Source organism: Helianthus annuus, chromosome 16 (assembly GCF_002127325.2).
Source record: "Helianthus annuus cultivar XRQ/B chromosome 16, HanXRQr2.0-SUNRISE, whole genome shotgun sequence".
Taxonomy (NCBI): Eukaryota; Viridiplantae; Streptophyta; class Magnoliopsida; order Asterales; family Asteraceae; genus Helianthus; species Helianthus annuus.
Window position 1 is genome coordinate 132,759,804 of NC_035448.2, and position 10,165 is coordinate 132,769,968.

Consider the following 10,165-nt stretch of genomic DNA (forward strand, 5'->3'; position numbering starts at 1 on the left):
CGATGCAATAAAATTTTTCTTTCCCGGGTCAAGTAAAGCCGACGAAAAAGGGACTTGACTCGGTTCACCCTCAACTTTTTCACTCTTTTCATTTTCACCCAAACCCGGTTTGTTAACATTTAATTCTTTTGGTTTTACCGGTGAAACATCATCATCACAATCATTACCCGTGATGTCCTCAACTACCCCCTCAACCAATTCGGGTGACAAATTGGCTTTAAACTCTTTTCCACTTCTTAAAACACTAACATGATGAACATTAACATTACCTCGTGACGTACCATGCGAATGGTTTACCTTAGTGTCGCTAGGAAGTTGACCCTTGTTTTTCTTCAATTCAGCCACATCGGTTGCTAATTGACCCATTTGGGTTGTTAGTGATTGGATGCTTTTATCACGAACCATCCTTTTGCATTTGAACTTCATCGAGTTGGTTCTGTTTTTGCATCTCCATTTGCATGCTCTTTAGCATCTCCATCATCTCGTTTCCTGCCTCGGTATCCACCTTGGTTATTGTAAGGTTGGCGTGAACCAAAGTTACCTTGGCTACCTTGAAAGTTCGGGTTAGCTTGATTTGAAGGGTTCCCATACCGAAAGTTTGGGTGGTTCCTCAAACCGGGGTGGTAGGTATTAGAGTTCATGTTGTTGTAGTTTCTACCACCCCCTCCTTGACCTTGAACCGCATGGACTTCTTCGTATTGCCCTTCCACCATCCCTTGGCAATTTTCAGCCACATGACCTATTTCATTATATAAAGCACAAACATCATAAATTTGGTTAGTAGTTTGAACATTACCATCATCTATGGCGTGCACTTGAGGTCGGGCAATGGCCGGTCGTGCTCTCCTTGATGCTTGAGCTTTCCTCTTTGATGTAGTTGCCATGCTTTTCAAAAACTCCCAATCATCGTTCTCATAATTTGTACCAAAAGTCCCACCGGTGATGGACATTAGATCACGAGCATCTTCGGCACTCAACCCCTCGTGGAAGGCATTCATCAACTCCCATAATTCAATTCCATGGTGAGGGCAATTCTTTATCATCATATTGAATCGTTCAAATGCTTCATGGAACATTTCACCATGTTGTTGTTGGAAGCTTCTCAACCCCTTTCTTGCATCGTTGGTCTTTTGGGCGGTGTAAAACTCATCCAAGAAAGTTTGTTGCATCTCCCCCCATGTATATATGGATGCCGAAGGTAATGTGTAGAACCATTTCTTCGCCTTATCTTCCAAAGAAAATTGGAACAATACCAATTTAATATCGTCAGCCGAGAACCCTTGACTCCCAAGAGTGTTACAAATCGAGTCATAAGCCTCCAAATGAAAGTAAGGCTCCTCCGTTTCTAACCCCTTATATTTTGGTAGACTTTGCAAAGAGTTGGTCCTCACTTCAAATGTCCTCCCTTGATCATTGTGAGGAATGACTACCGGTGAAGGGTTTTGAGTGATTACCGGCCTAAAATGTGCTTCGATGCCCCTCACATTTTCTCTAAGGTACCTCCTTGGTACACCGAACCTACCTCTTGGAGGAATAGGACCCATTGGCCTTGGTACTTGCCCTTGTGGTGCAATTGGTTGTTGAAACTGTTGTTGTCGCATCAGTGGGCGTTGAGGTGGTCTTTGAAATTGTGGTTGTACATTTTGCGGCCGGACTTGTTGCAATGGGATAGGATGTTGCATTGGTGGCCCTTGTGGTCTTGGCCGAATGTGTTGTGGTATGAGTTATTGTTGTGGCATTCCACCGACACTTGCCATCCCTTGAGATTGACTTTGCACATATCCAAATTCTCCTTGATCGCCATAACCCCTGTAAGCATACCCATCTTCATCATACCCCTCAAACTCCTCAAATCCTTCATCATACCCATCTCCTTGAATTCCCGACGATTGCCCAAATGGAAGGGTTGAATATTGAAAACCCGTTTGGTTTGATGGTCTGAATGTTGAAGTAGCATGGACAATGGTCGAAATTGGTGCTATGGTATGGCTTGAATATGACGGACCCGCACCCGGAAAGAAATGGGATAATGGTGGTATAGTAGTGGAAGGGTTAAAGGTAATGGTTGGTTCTTCTTGGGTAGTAATGGGTTGTGTGGTGTTGGTTGGTGTAGTGTCATGAGGTGGAGTAGGAATTGTAGTGGAATTTGGTATGGTTGTGTTTGGTGATGGTTGTGTGGAAGTAGGTATAAATGATGAGGTCGTTTGACCCGTTGTGGGTGGAATTTGTGAATCAGCCATGATGTTTCTTGGTGTAATGGGTGAAGTTGGTGAACCGATGATTCGGTTTTCTCGTAATAAAACCCTGTTTTGCCTTAGCGTTCTTTCGATTTCCGGATCAAATGACAATGGTGACGCTTTGTGAGAGCCTCTAGAATGCATGCACCTGTAGAACCTGCACACTAAACACACCAGTGTAAACCCGAAAATAACGAAGCAAAACTAACAAACTGACACACGTTGCGCACTACTCCCCGGCAACGACGCCAAAATTTGACGTGATGTCGTGGTCACAATCAAATTTAATCCTAAAAACAACTATAGATAGTGGTAAAAGGGTATCGAACTCAGGGAGTATGTGGAAAGTGTGTTGATTTTATAGCTTTGCGACTAAACTACAATTAACCTAATTTGCAGAAAATAAAGATCAATGAGTTGGATTATTGTTTTAGAAAACTAAATTAATAACCAACTGCAAATAAAGATTGGTTGTTTAACATATTAGGAGAGCAATGACCATCTTAGGATTCAGTTTCCTTTAACAATTGTGTGAAATTTCAACTAGAAAGAGTTACATAGACATAACTCGTACATACATAATCGAAGTGATAAAAGGGAACAAAGTACTCGGATTCTAATGCGAGGTTGTTTCCCGATGATCAATTAACCAATAACCAACCCTAACCCTTCCCGTGATATCTCGATTGCCAACGGCACCAAGAACGTACGATCGAGACTAGAAATCGCACTATCGATTAACAAGCTACAAACAATTATGCATATACCATGATATTCAAGCAACGCAAGTTATCATTCTAGAAATTCAGAAATAACACACAAAAGTTCAAGATAAACCTTCACCTAAGATGATCACCAAGAGTTTTAGCCACGCATAGCTTGGTGAATCATCGTAACAAGTAGTTCAATGTTCATACAAATCAAAATCACAAACCGAATGTTAGAAATTGTTCCAAGCCAAGCCAAATCACTCAAAATCGCCCCCAGTGTCTCCAATAACCGCCCAATGATGATGATAAGTGAAAAGACACCATAAAACTGTTTTTAATGAGCAGTTACACATTTTCGCGTCGCCTCCACCGTAACTTACGGCTCTACCGTAAGTTACGGTGCACATAAAAGTGTTACGGTGCAAGTCTTCTGGTTTACGGCAGCATCCAGGTGGAATTCAGGTCCACCGTAAATTACGGTAGGACCGTAATTTACGGTGGAAAGCTGAATGTTCTTCTTTGTTTCATCTTTTGCTCCACACTCGACCCGTTCAACTTCAAACCTTCCAAAGCTGCATTTTTCTTCACTTTAAGCCGCCAAACCGCACCTGAGACATAAGCAACAGTAGTTATCTAATTCGAAATAATTACACACTTAAATGAGGGATAAACTTGTCTTTTAACAACATAAAGGGTTGTCCAATGGACTACCCGTCAATATAGTAACTTCCTTTAATCGTGCATCATACCCTCTTTCAATGAACTCTGTATGAAGTTTAGGTTTTTCAAAGTTGGTCTTACCTCCCAAGTCGTCCAATGCAAATGTAGTGGAAATTGTAAATGGAGAAATTCGTACCACACTTTTCCCGACCTTAGATGTGATGACAACTGGATTATTATCTTCAGACTCTATTTCAGCATTAAACCAAAATTGTCGGAGTGTTTCCGTATGAACCGGAGCATCAACAGTAAGGATTGATTTGTATTTTGATGACGTTAAAAGGTCAATTATTGAGTGAAAGCTGGTATTTTTGTTGGTTTTCTCGAAGATGGGGAGGTAGTTGTGAGGGTTTTTGATGTTCAGAGACATGATCGGAGAAGAAGGTGATTTGGGGATGAAACAGGGTTTAAGTTGGAGGATTTTTAATATGTTGGAAACTGCTTTTGAGAATTTTGAATTCGAGACGGCAGTGGTAGAAGCTCGATTTCGGGATGAAACAGCTTTTATATATAGAGAAAAAGTGAAGGCTGGCGTGGCAGTAGTTACAAATATCTGATGGCTGAGATCTGTCCACGTCAGAACCTTTCTTGTGACAACCGATGATAGTTGTTCGGAAACCTCTGTTGGTCGACTACAGAAGTTGGGAACAGTGTGAGTCAAACAGTCGTTAGATAAACAGAAGTTATGAGAACAGATGATAACTTTCAACAGTGGTTTTATTTTTAGCTAACATCTGTCCGCGTCAGAACCTCTCTTGTGATAATGGATGACAGTCAGCAGTGTAGTAAATCAACAGTCATTAGGATAAACAGAAGTTATGACATCAGACGGTACCTTTCAGCAGTGGATGTATTTTTAGGCAGGCATAAGTTTCAAAAACAGTTGTTTCCAACAGTTGTAACTCAACACTCGTTAGTCTAACATCTGCTATTAGCCCAACCGCTGTTAGTATCAAAACCTCTGTTGAGCATTTTAAGATTGAATATCATCTGTTGCTCGTTAACATCTGTTGGCCCATAGCAGACCTTTGCATCTTCTAACATTTATTCATCAGCAGATGCTCTCTTTTGTCAGACTTTAGCTACAACAGACCTTTTACAATAGCAAATATTGACTCTTTGTAATTAGGTCTTACCGCAAATTCTTCCAAAAAACTGTTATTGATGAACAAATATTCTAGTTTATTTTGTCTTTACAATCATCTGTTCAGCCTTAAACCAACCTTTAATCCTCCTTCTAAACCTTTGTTCACTAACAAACATCTGTTCAGACATAATTCAACATCAACATAATCTAAATCAAACCCAGAGACAGTTACACATCAACATCGATATCAGTCTGCAATCCTTAGATGTTATTCAAAATTATATAATCATACTTAGGAATGACTGAAATAATTAAAATGAAGATGCGACAACAAAGATTAATAGTATTAAAATTTATTCATTTATTCAGCAGTGGTAAATCAATAGTCATTAGCATACACAGTTGTTTCATAAGAATGTTCGAATATATGACAACAGCAGCATGCTTATACAAAGGTCTACAATTACAATTTCACATACTGTGCAACATCTAATCTTATGGACTAACAAACTCCTAACATCTGCTATTAGTCTAACCACTGTTACTATAGAAACCTTTTGTTGGCTTAACATATTTTGAATATCATCTGTTGTTCTTTAACATCTGGTCTCCTATACAGACCTTTCCTTCTTCAATCTTTCATCATCAGCAGATGTTCTCTTTTACCAGACTTTAACTACAACAAACCTTTTACAACTCCAAATATTGACTCTCTGTAATTTGCAGGAGCAAATTCTTCAAAAAAAACTGCTATCAATGATCAAATTTAATACCTTGTTTTATCTTTGCACTCATATGTTCAACATTAAACCAACCCTTGATCCTATTAAACCTCTGTTGACTTACCAAACATCTGTTCCCACACAATTCAACATCAACATAATCTAAATCAAACTCAAACACTAAATAAGTAAAAGTAAAACGCAACAACATGGATTCATAAGATTAAAATTTATTCATTTATTCATGACATTAAAAGTCCAATAATTACATTACATACTGAACAACTAAACTTTCAAATCTAACAATAACAGCAAGAATTAAGAAATTTTAGCTTCAACTCCATCGATTGCTGAACCTCTCGATGTATGTCATTCAGCATCGCCATGAACTCCACGTCTCTATGACCGCACTCTGTATTACTGACAACACAAAGCTCACGAACGGAAGTTGAAGGCATCTGCATCATATTTCTGGAAACCTGCTCTCTCGTGAACGGGCCAACTTGCAGTCCATCAAAACATCTCTTCAGCTCTCGAAGAGTAGCCCTATCCTCATACACCTGTTCCTCAATCTGCCTGATAAAACGCTGCTTTAAATCATCTGATTTTGCAAAAGTGTATGACGCCATTTCAATAAACTATATTACTCGACTTCCCTGAAAGTATGATATCTTCGTAGGAAAACGTGATGAAAAACAGGTGAAGTGGCAATGAGTTTATATACTTAAATATCTAACAGTGAAAGAAATCACACTTAAACTCATTGTACATTTAATTATCTAATCAATCAAAACGTGTATATTTAATATAAACATATTAATGTATATTTCAAAACAACAGTCTTTTAATGCAAAAACCTTTTCAAACCCCAACTTTTATGGGAAAACTATAAAATTAAATATCAAGAAACCCAAGGGACAAATTTTAGAACTTCAAAAAAAGCAGATTATCATAATTACAATTAACCTCTTCATTTACCATGTAGACGCGTTTTTAAACTCTATAAAAGACCGATGATTACTTTTGATTCAAAACATCAATAAATTGTCCTATAAATCACTGTCTGTCAAAAATTGTTCCAAATCAGAAAATCCAACAAAAATCTACATGGTAAACTTCAGCTTCTACCACTGGTCAGACACCAGCGATGTTAAAGCACAATTCTCGATGTGGTCACTCAAAAAAAAAAGAACAGACGAAGAACTAAACAGGAAAGTCGACATAATCAATGACACTAATTTCAACAAAACCTGGAACAGCATAGCATTGCTCGACGAAGTCCTCCACTCTCCTCCATCAGATTTCCAGAAGAATACAGAAAAGTTTCTGACACAACTAATAAAACAGAATCAGAAAATCTGCAACATGCTAACTGATCTGAAAAACAAAAGAGAGCATGAAATCACATGGAGAAAGGCCAGAGTCTACGAAATCCTAGCAAGTGGTAACTCTAGCGTGTAATAGTTTATGAATATTTCAGTAAATTTTTATTTTTCTATGTATGTTTATTTAATTTAATAATCTCAATATGCATCTTAACATATTCTAAAATCTCAGTGTCAATAAAAACTTTCAACATCATCAACACTTGTTTCTTCATAATCAAATTAAACTACAGGTAATCAAAATAAGAAACAAACCTAAAATGCAAAGGTCTCCTCTCAACGAAGGTAGCACATATAACTTTTCACGATATTGCACCAATCTACACTTTGTATAAAAGAAGAAAATCTGGCTGACATAAGAAAAGCTGACTTTTGATTTAACGAAAATGTAACAATGCAACTCTCCCATCAAAGAAGGTAGCACATGCAACTTTTCACGATGTTGCAACAATGATACAGCAACATCGATGTTGAAAGGTTGATGTGTGAAGGGAAGCTTCATTGAAACGACGATGTTGGAACAATGATACTAGAACGATAATATGTAAACAGAAGTTCAAACACATGATATTGGAACGATGATGTGTAAACAAAATCAACACATGTTCGAACAAAGAAGTGTAATCGGAGATTAGCCGGCTGAATCACGAGACCTATGCATTTGAGAGAGAGAGAAATACGATCGCAGATATGAGTGAGAGAGATAGAGTTGAAATTTGAATGTGGAGCCAGATTCATATATCTTATTTATAAGATTCGAATATATGGTTTTAATTTTGAATTTTGAATTTTGAATTTTGAATCTGGAGCCAGAATTTTGAATCTGGACAGAGGTTTACTTTGGCTAAGATGAGCAGAGGTTTGACTGTAAAGTGAAGAACAGATGTTTTAAATGTAAATGAAGTGTAGATGTTATTGGCAGGGATTTGAGTGAATTTTAAATGATTTTATATATTAGACTTTCTGATGCAATAATGACATAAGAAAAGCGTTGTTGGACAGCCTCTCTGCCTGCCACATCAGCTTTTCTTATGTCATTGGGATTTCTCCTTTTATAGAAAGTATAGATTAGACTGTTGTTGCTGTTGTTGTTGTTGTTGATGATTTAATATTAATATTAATATTAATATTATTATTATTATTATTATTTTCTACTACTACTGCTTCAGGCAATTATCTTCTTGTCGTTTTTTTATAAATTGCGTTCGTTACTTCATTTTTATGTCTATCAAACTATAAAAAAGTAATGATTCATTCTTTTTATATATGAGTAACTAGACATAACAATGGAATAAAATGATCCATTTTATTACGTTGTCTATTCCATTACTTTATTCATTCCACTCGTTCATTCAATTAAGTGATTACTTTTAAATATGACATTATTATCATTATAATGGATTTAACATTAAACCTTATCTATTATTCATTTGATCTCTTATGATAAGCCTGTATGATTTCATAAGCATATTAAGATTTCATAAAAATCAACTTCATTAGGCTTAGACATCGGGTTTTTTAATTGGGTTTTGGGGTTTTCAAGTTTTCAAAGCTAAATATTTAACCCGATAACCGAATCATTCTAGGTTTGGGTTCTTCGGTGTTCGGGTTTAGAATGGGTCGGGTTAGATCGGGTTTCGGGTTAGAAATGAACTAGTTTAACAAAAAAGTACAACCTTTTAAATTTTAAAATATCAATATTAGTTATTAGCGAACACTATAAAAACAATTTTGTAAAACAACTCTTGTATGTCGCTGAGAATGGAGGATATCGAAGATATGAAATGTATTATGTATGTTGTGATTTAAAAGTTAAAAATTTTAGAAATTAGAAATATAGATGGACTTCGTGATTTAAAATTTTAAGAGGAGGGTGTTGTAAAAGTTTTAGAAGATCTGGTTGGCTACATCATGGAATAGGAAAGGATTATTAGATCCTTTTATAAGATATGGTTGTATCTAGAAAATATGTTAATTGTTTTAAAGCTATTTCGGGTTTTTCAACTTAAAACCGATTGCCCACTATTCAACCCATTAACCAATCCATAGAACTATATTCTGGTTCGGGTTTACAGTTATTCAGTTACGGGTTCTTCGGGTTTCATCTACTTCAGGTTCGATTGACTTCGTTTTCGGGTTTTGGTTAAAAAAGACAGCCCTTTGTGACCCTAATTAATCAGTTTCATCAAGTTTAGGTACTTGGTCCAGAAACAAAGTTAAATCCGCAAATTCTTATTTGGATAACACAATAGAACAATTACGACTAGCAGGGGTCAAAGTTTTACCTTAATACAGAATTATGATATTGGACTAGGCATATAATACTAGAATTTGATAATTGATACTGATCTAAATAAGAGATGATGTGTGGCATACACATAATACCCCTCTAAACTACAAGTGATCCCTCATGCACCATTCATATAAATGTGACTTAAGTACTCCTTTAGTACTAAATGAAGACGTCTTAAACTTTAAACACAATCACGAAAGGTATCACATCATTAACAATAAAATCATATATCATAAGTCATAACTCTTATCCATGGTCAACAAAGTTCTAGGCGCTCCCTAGTCAGAGTTGAGAGTACTCGAGAAGTACTTGACCTAGGCGGAGAGTGCTCTTATCGTCTACTATGGAACATGCAACATTAATGAGTACAAGTTCGTAAAGCCTGTTACACGCTACAAGTTTCACAAACTTTTCTTCATTCTCACTCCTAATGTTATTGGATAAACAAAATTTCTATTTAAAAATGTTAAAGAGTTAATAAAATTAAAAAAAGGCATTTTGTTAAATCATGATATTATATAAAAGTGTTTTTTAGTTCTTTAATAACATATTTTTAACAAGATGTTGTCAAATTGATTATATAAAACCTCTTATTTGAATATATTTTATAACCCAAATGTCTTCATCGAATCCATCATACTTTGAATAAACAGCAATCATATTACATATAATCAACTTATAATTGTAATCTCCGGAGCACGTCACCTATTTGGATAGTCGATTAGAAAAATATCAACCAACCCATGAGATTTTAATATACTGTTTAGAGTGTTGGACTAGGATATCTGCTATAATTTGCGCATTTTACTCTTTTGTGTTTATAGTTTGTGCATTTTACTCCTTTGTGTTTATTTAAATTTTATGATCAATGTTTATAAACCGGATCAAATAAAAAAACTGCTATTGTAGGTATAATTTATCTAAAACTTAAAAAATAATAAAAGAATTTGTAAAAAGACCTAAAAGATATGAAAACAACAACATTATTAATATCTATTAAGGGTATGTTTG

At 36.0% G+C, this 10,165-nt stretch overlaps 1 non-coding gene across 1 annotated transcript; it reads left to right on the plus strand.

The window, feature by feature from the left end:
- Nucleotides 1–1,014: 1,014 nt before the first annotated feature.
- Nucleotides 1,015–1,120, plus strand: LOC118488528. The gene has a single exon (XR_004885072.1). It is a non-coding gene; the product is annotated as a small nucleolar RNA R71 (small nucleolar RNA).
- The last annotated feature ends 9,045 nt before the right edge of the window (nt 1,121–10,165 follow it).